Source organism: Vigna angularis, chromosome 3 (genome assembly GCF_016808095.1).
Source record: "Vigna angularis cultivar LongXiaoDou No.4 chromosome 3, ASM1680809v1, whole genome shotgun sequence".
Classification (NCBI taxonomy): domain Eukaryota; kingdom Viridiplantae; phylum Streptophyta; class Magnoliopsida; order Fabales; family Fabaceae; genus Vigna; species Vigna angularis.
The window spans coordinates 11,968,315-11,981,479 of record NC_068972.1 but is presented as its reverse complement, the minus strand read 5'-3'; the positions used below and the strand labels follow the sequence as shown (position 1 = coordinate 11,981,479).

At 34.0% G+C, this 13,165-nt stretch overlaps 1 long non-coding RNA gene across 1 annotated transcript; it reads left to right on the top strand.

The window, feature by feature from the left end:
- Positions 1-429: 429 nt before the first annotated feature.
- Positions 430-3,177, top strand: LOC128195944 (uncharacterized). Its single transcript, XR_008247900.1, has 2 exons — positions 430-1,119; positions 2,944-3,177. It is a non-coding gene; the product is annotated as an uncharacterized LOC128195944 (long non-coding RNA).
- The last annotated feature ends 9,988 nt before the right edge of the window (positions 3,178-13,165 follow it).

Genomic DNA, 13,165 nt, shown 5'->3' with positions numbered 1-13,165 from the left:
CTGATGTTTTTTTAGTTAAATTTTACTGGTTTTATATTTTTAAGTTATTTAATTTAGTTTTTATTGGTTCATTAGATTTTATGTGCTATTTTTTTAGGATTTATCTGCACATTATTTTGCAATTATTTTCACAAAAAATTAATTGAAAAGGTTTTTTAGTGAATTAAAGAATTTGGGTTCTTTAAATTCTTTATTGAATTAAAGAAATTCGTTAAATTTTTAAGTGAATTAAATGAATTCATTAAAATTTTAAGTGAACTAAATGAATTAGTTAAATTTTTTAATTGAATTAAATGATTTCGTTAAATTTTTAAGTGGACTAAATGAATTCGTTAAATTTTTAAGTGAATTAAATGAATTCGTTAAGTTTCTTAGTGAATTAAATGTATTCATTAAATTTGTTAAATAAAATCTTGAAATTTACCGGGGTCTGGGTTTTATATATATCTTTTAACCGTAAAGTCCCTAACTTTTTTCCTTTTCGATGTTGAGCAAAATTAGAAAAACTATTATCATTTTATTAAATAGTTTCAAAGGAATGGTTTAGTGTAATATTTAGGGAGATTAACATAATTTTTATTTAATTATGTGTATCATATATGACTTTAAGTTATATTAAGAAGAACTACTAAAAAAAATTTGATTAACGATGAGTAATGGTTTGGGATGATTCTCTGCATCTCTCTTATTTCGTCGCGCACCTTCATATTAACAATAATATCTTTCGTTTAAAAATTATAACGAACTGTATACTCTATATCAGTCTACATAAATGATTGATTAATGATGTTCGCTTAATTCGAACAATTTCTTCTTATTCAATCTTCTTACTGTTTGAGTTACCCTCTTTGTTTATACTTTTGGGTTTCCATTGTGTGGGAGATTTCATGGTGGTCCAGTGTGTTTGTGGTTGTCTTAGTGTGTTCGTAGTGGTTTTGGTGTGTTCATGATGGTCGTTGTAAGAACCTGATTATTCCACTCTCTCTCTTTAATCCAATTTTCTCATTCTCTCTGCCTTCTCTCTACCAATCTCCTCCTCTCTTCTAGATCTCCTCTCTAAGCCGGTTGATCCCTGATTTGGTGGTGGAAGATCAAGTTAGCGAAGAAAGTCTTCAAGAGGTAAGGGGAGCTAGAAATACATCTTTGCATTTTTTTTGTATATGGTATATGTATGTTATATTCTAACTTGGTAGGTTGTTTGGAGTGGTATTTCACTTGCTTGGGTATGATGCTTTATATGAACCTAACTGTATAATTTGTGATGCTGGAATTAATGACTGTGTAGTTGTTTGTATGAAGTGGATATCTGAAACTGGGTATGTTTAATGTATGGGTTCTGTTAAATGAGTGTTCAGATGGAAGGCAATGGAATTATATACTGTGTGGAGTGAATTAATAAGGTTTTAAGTCACTTTGAGAGGAAGTGAGGTAGTGATTTTGGGCATTTGATGTCTAGAGTGTTGTTGGGCTGTTGGGGCATACTTAACCACTGCATTGTGACTTGTTTGAGTCATCAAAGTGGTCTAAATAGGTACAAAGAGTTAGAATTTGGGTTTGGGATCTTCAAGTTGTGGAATTGATGTTGAGGAGTAAGAGTTGAGTAGTAATTCCTTTGAAAATGTAGTAGGAACGTTTAGAATTAATTAGAAGAGTTTAATTAAGTATAAAACACGAATTAGGGGTATTAGAAGTTGGAAGAAAGGCCTAGAAGTGGTAAGGAGTGGGTGAGTGGGTAATTCTGCAAAATTTGCGTTCTGCAGATTATGCAGACTCGCTAAGCGAATGTTTTCGCATAGCGAGTCCTCCCAGAGAGGTGCTCTCTGTTTGAGCATTCGCTCAGCGAGTAGGTGCGCTGTGCGAATGACAAGAGAGGGTTGCTCTCTGTTTGGAAAGTCGCGTAGCGAATGTAGTCGCTTTGCGACTGTTGCTAGCTTGGGAAATTAGCCCAATTAATTCGCTCAGCGCATCCAGGGTGGTGCGCTATGCGAATTTAGCTGAAAAACACTTTCCCGTCAGGGAAATTCGCTCAGCGCACCAAGGGTAGTGCGCTGTGCGAATTATATGTGCCAGAACTACGTAAGCATTGATTCTCCACCGAAAATGGAGATACGTAGGAGCAAGGCAATGCCTTGTCAGGTTCTTTCCTCCCAAAAATCTAAATGTTTCCTCAACATCCAAATCATAATCTCTGTAGTACTCGTGAGGTACTAGTGTTCGTTTAAAGCTTATAGCATTCGGTATCTGCAAGTCAGGGTGTTTTTGGTTTGTTCATTATGTGTTTGATTGATGTTTCTATTCATCCCAATATGCTATTTTAATGAATTATTCTATGTTGTTTTAAGGGTGTATGTATGCATTATCATGTGAGTAATAAAGTGAAAGGGTATGTGATTCAAAGTAATGGAAAGTGTGGTTTTACAAGTATGGTTAATGGACGTAATTCCATGGTCTTCAAGGAGAGGATACATGGTGGTGCCCTTTATTGTGTATGGAATGATTTGCATGGAAGCTTAGTCTTGGGGGTTATCCTGAAACTCCAATGGTCAGTCACTCTCAAGTAGAGAGGATTGATTCATGTGGTGAGGAGTAGCAGGAGGTCCTAGTCTTGGAGGCTTCCAGTATGCTCCAAGGTGAGTGATAACGGACTAACCTCGTGAGTGTGGTAGGGTGGGGAACCCAAGTTTCATAAGCCACCACGAGTGCATGACCCGCCATAGCTCGGCAATCATTCCAGTCCGGACGAGTCAAGTATCAAGTGTATTAAGTTAAGTGAAAAGAGTAACAAGTTATGTGTATAGTGAAATTCATCTGTATGTACTTGTATGTTGGGTGTGCTTGTGATAACATGATTTTTGTATATCTAGTTTACTCTTGTAATACATGTTTGTATTTATTTGGTTATGCGTTTTCTTTTGCGATGATCATCTACTTGGGTGGGAGCAGAGGCGGACGAGGTCTCTCTGGAGCAGGCAGTGGAAGGAGATGATACTGCCGATTAATCTTTTAGTATTTCTAATGGTTATTAGTACTTTAAATACTTTGCTAAGTTTAAGTTAAAAATTCTGTAGCTAAATTGAGGATGACTGTAATCCTTAATATTCTTAACTGCTTTCACATATTATGCATGATGACGTCTTATTTTATATGCTTGACGTATATAATTTGGGACGTTACAGTCGTTGTCATGGTCTGGTTCATTAGAGGTGAAGGTTGAAACCGACATTCAAGGCAAGTAAAAATGGTAAGTTCTGGAACCTTAATTGGTTTTTGTGAATTTCAAAAGCTAGTTAAGGATTAACGTATGTTGAAACACTATGGACCCTTAATCGGATTTGAAAAATCGATGAACCCTTAACGGCTCGCCAGCTTTCGAAAACTTGACATAATTCAAAATACGGTAACTTTTTAATTTTTTTTAATTTAATTTATATATTTTACTTTATTTAATTATATGTTAGCGTTTTTTTATTTAATTTATAATATGTTTGTTATTTAGTTATTTATAGTATTTATTTAATAGTTAACTAATGATATGTGTTAATTTATCATAGGTTAATATTTTATATTTATTATTTATATTTTAATATGTTTTGTTATTTTTTATTTATTAATTAATTTTAATTTTTTATCTTTTTATTTATTTTTAATATATTTTGGTTTTTCTATTATTATTTAGTATTGAATATTTTTTATTATTTTTTATGAATTTGTTAATTTTTTATTTGTTATACGTGTTAATGTTTTAATTTTTAATAAATTTTTGTTTTTTTATTTATTATTTAGTTTTTAATATTTTGTTATTTTTTATTTATTAGTTATTTTTTATATGTCTTAATTTTTTAAGTTTTGATTTCATTCATAATGTTTATAAATTTTAAGGCTTAAATGCTTACTTCGTCTCCATGTTAAAAGGTGAATTTCTGTTTAGTACCCGGTTTTTAAAAATAAAGACATTGGGTTCCTATGTTATCAAAAATATGTGAATAAGGTCCATATAGAAAGAACAAATTCAACAAATCATTAAAAAAAAGTTTAACAAGAGAGAGAAAGCTTGACAAGAGAAAAAGTAAGGACACATCAGCATGGACCTAACGTTGTTGCTGTCAACTTAACAGACAAGACCTTATTCATACATTTCTCATAACATAGGGATCCAATGTCTTCATTTTTAAAATCGGATACTAAATAGAAATTCACCTCTTAACATGAGGACGAAGTAAACATTTAACCAAAATTTTAATTATTATTTAAATTTTAATATGTTTTGTTATTTGTTAATTATTAGTTAATTTTTAATATGTAATAATTTTTTTAGCATTTAATTTAATTTATAATATGTTACTTTTTTTAAAATTATAATATAATTTATATTATGTTTTGTTTTTTTTTATTTCATTTTTAATTTTTGTCTGAATGTTTTTAATTTTCTATTCATGTGTATGTTTTTCATTTATGATATAATGTTTAATTTGTGTATTTGTTATTATTTGATCGAGGAATATTTTGTTATAATTATGTTTATTGTAGGTTGTGGTTAATATTATAAGTTGTACAGTTATCTATTTTATTTAATCGATTCTCATATAATTTTGAAATTCGTGTCCGAATTTTCTTTTTTCATAGATGAAGTAGTTGAGGTGATTACACAAATAAGTTTTTATCACTGACCAAATATTCCTTTCACGTGATGATTTAATTGAATGAGTTCAAAAGATTGCATTCGATCTTGGATTTTTTGTCGTCATTATAAGATATGATACAACAACTAGTGAAGTTAGAAGAAAGACTCGTTTTGTTAGGTTGTGAAATGAGTGAGAAATGTAGGAAGTATACATCAGATATCAAGCCTAGTGTATCCGGAACAAGAAAATGTGAATATACACTAGTACAGTAAGGGGATAAGACACCGATTAATCTTGTTTATAAGCACCGGTTCTACAACCGAGACATATACAAACGAGGTTAAAAGGGGTAATCTTTTTGCCTCGAGTACGAACCAAATCAAAAGAGAGTAGGATTATGCCTTGGTTTTTAGGTAACCGAGGTAGTAGCGTGTTTTTTTTCTTCATATTTTAGGCCTGTACTTAACCGAAGTGGTAGCTCCCATCCTCTAGCCAGCTTTCTTCTTCCAATTTACCAAGCTCATCCATTATATCCCCGAACTTTTTCTTGTGGTCCCTAGCTCTCTGAATCAATGCTTCCAAATCACGTCCCAACATTGAACGCGTTCTCGGTAGGACTAACAGTTAAACTCAACCAGACAACAAATTTCAATATTAATTGAATATGTAATTCAACCTTGGGTTGCAGCTGAATGTACTTATCAGTAGCTTCTAGAAGACGAGTGTTATCCCACCCTAACCTTTGAAAAGATCCTACGAGCAACCTTTACAGTTCCTTCTTAACGTTTGAGCCTCCATTCTCACATCGAACCACCACTCAACAACCGTGCTACCTTTATCGGACCACCACAGGCCACCACGCGTCTTCTTCTCCAACGCGTCACAGGCACCATGGCATTCTCCAGAATCACGCAGCTATCCATGGCAACCTGCAGGAAATAGAAACCAAGCCAGAGAACCAGGACGCCGCTGCGACTACCGCCACCCATAACCACGCTTCTCGCGCACCATCAACAACCACATTGTATCACGCTGTGCCGCCGTCATCAGCAATCGTGCCACAAAACCTCGCAAGCTCCATGAGGTCGCTGCCATGACCATAGGCTTTGTGCAGATTTCCATTTCAGTGACCTGTCAAGGGGTAGGTTGGCTTTTAGGAATCGGTTGTAGTATCAACCGAGGTAATATGTCTTATATGCTTCAGTTCCCCTTGAACTGAGGTGTATAAGTTCGCTTAAACTACAAAAATGCCACCGTGTTTTGATAGGTTTCGGTTTCACCTAAACCGAAGCTTATAGCGCGAGTTAAAAATCAATTTTTTTACTCCATTTCGATTGAGGGGAAAACCCTATTCTAATGGAGAGGGGTGGATTTTGAAAGTTATTTATGCCTATCACAATCATGAATTAGCTAAGACTTTGGTTGGTCATCCTTTTGCTGAGAGTTTAAATGTGTTTGAATATGACTTAGAGTCAAGTAAAACCCTTTAAATATTTTATGGACTCTCAAAGAACATAATGATGATAATGTAACCACTATAAAAACAAATATATAACGTAAGGTACACATACAAATGATCTTTGAGAGGGTCGAGAATTGAAAGGTAGTAGTTGATGTTGATGTTAGATAATGGAGTAGATGTTTGAACGATTTTGACGTGGTAAGTGACTTGTTTTGGACACATCCCGATTTAGTGCACTTGTTGAATTCTTTTAATTTAGTTTTCTTGATGGATACCACGTACAAGAAAAACAAATATCATCTCCCATTGCTTGAGATAGTTGGCATCACATTAAAGGGTTTGACATTCACAACTGCCTTTGCACTGTTATCAAGTGCACGCCAAAATAATTTCACTTTGGCATTGAGAAGGTCCAGAGGATTATTCACGACATCTGAGGGTGGTCCACACATTATTGTTACTAATAGAGACATTGTTTTGATGAATGTCATTGGCAATATATTTCCTAAGACTCGTCAGATGCTATGTAAGTTCCACATTCTGAAAAATGTCAAAAGCCAAAGGCAAAATGTTAGTGGATTCAGTTGAGGCATGATATGTGCTGATGGAAGCGTAGGGAAATGTGATTGACTGTGACGAACAATCCATATTTGATGCTAATGTTGATCGTCTTCAATATGCCTCTACTGCATGGCCTCTATTTCTTAAAAATGTCAATCATACTATTAATGTCATTTGTAACAAGGTTAAATCTATGCACTAGAGCCTGAAAAGATTATTGGGGACTAGTATGGGAGACCTATGTTCGTGCTGGGATGTTATGCATAACGTGATAGTCCTACAACATAACAAGATCAAAGCGTCGTTTGAAAAAGTCTTAACCTCATGAAGCTTATAAAAGAATAAGATATAAAAGACTTGTTGGACACATTTCAAGATATGCTTTAGGACTTATTGTGCATGAAGTCGAACGGGTGAATTATATAAGATTCAACAGTAGACAATGTCGATGTGTTTTCAGATCAACTTATGGTCTTCCATGTGCTTGTGAATTAGCACCATATAAAACTATAATGTCAATTAAAACAAAGTGCAGGAAGAAAACATGTTATAGAAAAAACTCCCTGCTAGGCGATTTCGGCAAGTGCACCGAATCGTTTCAAGTAATAAACCGGTAAGTCCGGGTATCGTTTCCCAAGAGACTCGTAATACTAGAGAATTGTGTGATTAACAACTCGTCTAGACTCAGTAGAACATAACATCAATTTACAAACAAGTGCAAAAAGATAAATTCACACATAATTACAAGGTTGGACTTTGGTAGTGAAGGCACTTAGATACGGAGAAAGGTCAGAAATGATATGGATCGGCACTGTTAAGTTTAGATTTCACTACTTTCACTCTTGTGCATAAAAAAATTTCATCTCCTCTCCATTAATTACTAATGTCAACCATCGAAATTACTCAATCCCTAACTCCTTAGGTGAAGAGCCTAAATCCTTTATTAACAATCAACTAAATGATCAATTAATAACAAAATTCGTATTAAGAACAAAGATCTTAAGACAACCAGTGTAGTAAGTTCCCTATTAGATATCTTACATCCACTAGGCCCCTTGTTTCAGATCTAGACCACAAGATACGTTTCCATACCCATGAGTCCATAAAATCAAGTCATGATTGTTCCCATTTCAAGCAAGCATTAAAGATTGGAAACAAGAAACTAGAAATTAACAGAGTAGGCATATATATATTCAAATCATTCAATAAATACACAAGAATCCAGCAGTTACATCAATCCCTAACAAGATGAAATTGGTTCCCCATTTTCATGGAGAACCTTAAGCTTACAACCATGGTGGATGGAAGAAGAAGGAGACCCAAAGAGGAGAAAAGATATGCTTCCACATGCTCCAAGCGGCCTCCATGAGCTCCAGCAGTGGTAGAATGCCTCCAAACCTTCGTCCCTTGAGTTCTGGGAGAGTTTCCCCCTCCAAAACTACCTATGTTCTGCATTTTGGAGCCATTTAACGCGTCTGGAAGTGGTCAACTCGCTCGAGCGATCGTTTAAACTCGCTCGAGCGACCAATCGGGGCTCGTTGGAGCGCGCGACTCGCTCGAGCGAACAGCGCGACTCGCTCGAGCGAGTCAACGCGATGAACAGTAAAGTCAACACGTGAACAGTGTCGATCAACGCGTGAATAGTGATTTTTTATTTTCTTCTCTAATCCTTATTTATCTGCAAAATAAACACACAAAGGCAATTAAACTAATTTATGAACAATATAACACAATTTTTACATCTTTCCATGAGACTTATTACACAAACACATGAAAAAGAGATTAAAATAAGTGTGAATATAAGTCAAACACTAGTACAATTAAAGACAATGGCACCGGTTGTTTTAGCTTATAGGCACCGGTTCTTGACCCGATGCGTATGTAGACGAGGTAAAAAGTCTACGATTTTATGCCTCGGTTATGAACCGAGACAAAAACGATACAGGATTACAACTCGGTTCAAGGAGAACCGAGGTAGTATGACAGGATTACAACTCGGTTCAAGGAGAACCGAGGTAGTATGGTCTTCTTGGTTTCCCCCGCCGACCACCATCCGACTTTCTCACGCTGCCAAGCACCATCCGACTTTCTCACGCTGTTTCCCCCGCCGACCACCATCCATCTTTCTCACACTGCCAAGGTTTCCCCCCGCCGACCACCACCATCTTTCTCACATCAGACCACCCAAAACACCGACCACCTTCGTCCTTCGCGAGAATCACCCCGCCACCCAATTTGAGAACCACCATCTTCTTCGTCCATCATAAAAAATTTACAGACCTGCAAAAAACACCTCACACCAGCAATCTCATCCTCCTCACGCAATGCCTTCATCAATCATCCAACCACCAAAACCCACCATCACCACCGTGAGCCAAATCGTGAGTTCCTTCATCTCCAAATTAGATGGAAACCTGCAGAAAAAATCCCCAAATTAGATGGAAACCCTAATCGCGAATTAGATGAAAAAATCCCCAAATTAGATGAAACCTGCAGAAAAAACCCTAATTGCACATACACAGAACAAACGTGAGAGAGGGACGAGCACGCGGCTGAGGAGCGAGCACGCGGCGGAGGGGCGAGCTTGCAGCAGAGGGGCGACGAGAAGCTGCGGGGGAGGCGGCACCGTGGATTTCTTGCGTTGAAGAAGAAAGCGTGAGAGAGGGGAGGGAGGCGAGAGCGAGGGGAGGGAGGCGCGAGAGTGATGGAGGGGAGAGTGAGGGGAGGGAGCGCGAGAGTGATGGAGGGGAGAGTGAGGGGAGGGAGCGCGAGAGTGATGGAGGGGAGAGTGAGGGGAGGGAGCGCGAGAGTGATGGAGGGGAGAGTGAGGGGAGGGAGCGCGAGAGTGATGGAGGGGAGAGTGAGGGAAGGGAGGCGCGAGGGGGAGGCGAGAACGAGAGTGAAAATATCTGTGGGTTATATGCCTCGGTCCTTCTTGGCCCGAGGCAGTAGAAGCTGATACGCCTCGGTTCTACTTATCAACCGGTGCAGTATACCTCTTTTACCTCGGGTTCCTCTTAACCGCGTCAGAAACTGTGTCAGAAATCACTCATTAGGCACCGGTTGCTTTTACAACCGAAGTGGTAACCCTTTTTGGCACCGGTCAAGTCTGAACCGAGGCCTATAAGGTCTCATTAATTACAAAAATGCCACCGTGTCTGAATAGACAACGGTTGGGTGTAAACCGAGACCTATTGTGCGAGTTTAAAAGCCCATTTTGTACTAGTGAAATATCACACTTATCACTCCCCTTTTTCTATTTATTCCTACCTTTTTTTAAAAAAAAAAAATCTAAGTATGTGTTTGTTGGAAAATGCTTGTAATGTTGGAATAGCAAATAGAAACAATATGTATCTCAAAAGAGATTGGTACATAGTTTCAATTAAATATAGTTTCATAAAATGGAAAAGGAAATACTTCAACGAGAAATACACATAAATCATGTAAGAGATCTGACATAACTTATCCAATATGGTATGTGAGGAAGTGTGTGAGAAACATTCAAATGATAAGAGACGGAGATATCATAGGCTAAATCAGGATACATAATTTTGCAGAATTAAAGTTGTATTCAACATATAGTCCAAACAAACTATAAATTTACTAAATTTGAATCATGAATTGAAAATGTGAGTCTCAGAATTCCTGCTCTCTAATTTTAATGTTTCACACTGTAACAGAAATAAATAGAAAATATATGAAACTGGTAGCTTGCAAATTTCTTCAGCTCCACACAACAAAGGAGCAATTGAAAGTTGGAAGGTAGTAATAGTACAACAAAGATAGCAATTAAAAGTTGGAAAGTAGTACAACAAAGAGAAGTTTTTTTCTCTGTCATTTGTTTCTTTTATTTTGAAAAAGGGTTAGGAAAGGCCTTAGCTTTTGGATCTTATTTCTGTTCCCTGTATTGTTGGAGAATAGCAGCGCATGCAGCCAAAGTCTTTGGCTTTAGAAGACCCAGATCATATAGTTTTATCATAAACAATCTCCAAGCCCCGCCAAATCATTCATTTCACAATTATAAGTAAAGCTACAAAAACTGTCAAAATGAAATAATATATATTATATGAAAATCAAAATATGCAGACAAAAATTGTTTAAGAAGCTCTATTTCCAGAAAAGTAGAGATTATTTCGAAAGATATATATAAAAAAGGCTTACAAAATGATGAAAAGTGCAGAATTAGGTCAAAAAAATTAGAACATGGAAAACACAGAAGTGATGTTAGTTACCAGGCTAATGGGGTGGAATCGACAAGCTCAGCACAATGATATTTTTTGAAAGCTTCGTATGCCCAATTCATATGGCCATCTACCAGCACACTGCCACAAGAACAAAATTAATTACAAATACCAAAAATTAGAAATCCAAAAGCAACAAGTTCAAATCCAAAAAAAAGTAAACAACTTGAATCAAAACAAGAACAACTTACCGATGTTTCTTAACAAGTCTTTACTTTTGATACTACTCCAAAAGGCCTTTTATCATAGAGATATATTATGTATATATAAACTCATGTTCATCTCTTATTTTATTCGATATGAGACTTTGTTTGTACCCAACTCATATAATCTTAAATTCACAATACATAAGTATATATATATATATATATATATATATATATATATATATATATATATATACTTTCAAAAAATATTACAATTTGATTAGAATTATCTCAAATACTTTATCAATTTAATATTTATTTCTTTCAATTATGTTTCTCTTGTATAAAATATTTAAAATTCTTATACTAGTGTTATTGATTAGCAAAATTTTAACCCTCTTATAGTATTTTTAATGACTTTTATATAACTAAGTAATATTAATCAAAATGTTTAGAACATGGATGATAATCCCTAAATTAGAATAATATATATAGATATTATAATTTTGATTATTATATATACGATGATGATGTGAATGAAAAACAGGAGTGCATATTTTTAGATTAACATTTTTTTTTCTCAAAAATTAAAACTAAAAACCAAAATAAATTAATGTTATTAATTCTAGAAAATTGTTTTTATGATGCTCGTACTTTTTAAATTATTTTTTCCTATACACTAATTGCGTTTAGTATTTTTTTTATCTGTCCACTCCAAATATAGTTCATCAAAATTCTTACGTTCCTTCCGTCAAGACAACAATATTTATTTTATGATTAAACAAATCTACAAACATGCAATTTAACTCAATATTTAGACATGATGATTTCTAGACTACTTTTTCTTTTTCCTACATGGTAACATATGTTTGGTAGGAAGCTGTTTGTCACGAAACAACTATAATTACAATCTGTAACGCGAATCTAAAAGCTTAAGTCAGTAAAAATTATTTTATTAATTAAGTGATGTATCTGTAAATTCTTAATTATATATAGATTTATTATAGAATAATAGAGCGACCAATTTGATTCAAATATATAAAATTAAAATAGTAAATAAAAGCTTTTTAGATATTTAATAATAAATTTAACGAAGTGCATGATATATATATATATATATATATATATATATATATATATATATATATATATATATATATATATATATATATATATATATATATATAGGTCCACAGTCAAAACGTGAAATAAAAAAACTAAAAGAGTCTCGTCGCTAGATTAAAGATCCTTTTGAGGAATAAATCCACGTGTAAAAAAAATTCCTAAAAACAAACACTTTTCATAATTAGATCATCATACTTTAACGCATTTAATAATTTTTTATACGCACTTTATATTAATTATTTTTGCTTTAAATCCTTTTTTCATTTTACAGATACAAAACTTACTTTTTATTTGAAAGTTATGAAATGGTTGGTAGGAAGTAAAAGCTTATTTCTCTTCCATAATAATTACAAACCTAATCTGTGCGTTTAACAGGTAAGAGTTCTTTTTAGTAAATCACTTTCCAAATAGGTTTATTCTCAAAGTATTTCTAGGTTTTCTTTTTTATATTTTAAATACTTCAATAACATAAAAAAATACATTAAATATATATATATATATATATATATATATATATATATATATATATATATGTATGTATGTATACATACATAAATACATATGATTATAAATAAATTATATATTTATGAATAACATTATAAAAATAGTTAATTTCTTGATAAACTGCATGCATTAAAAGAAAAATTAGTTTAACAGCCACCTTTTTTTCTTGGATCATTTATTAACAACTCTATGTTGAAAACGAAATATTAAATTAGAACATAAATTAAATTATTCAATAAAAATTAATAAAAACAATTGTAAAATGGTTTTGCACAATAAAAGTGGTAAACATATCATAGCCCGTAGTGTTAATGAAACCACGGTATCATGTTAGCTAAATTTGTGCCTTGAAATAAAAAAAAAAAAAAGAAGAAGCAATAAACAGCCACGTTTTCGTACTATAAATAGGATAGAACTTACGACCAATCCTTACACAGCAACAATCAACGAGTCAACAACAAAATCCTTTCTTTTGCTTCCAAACCTTTAAGAACGGACGTAACA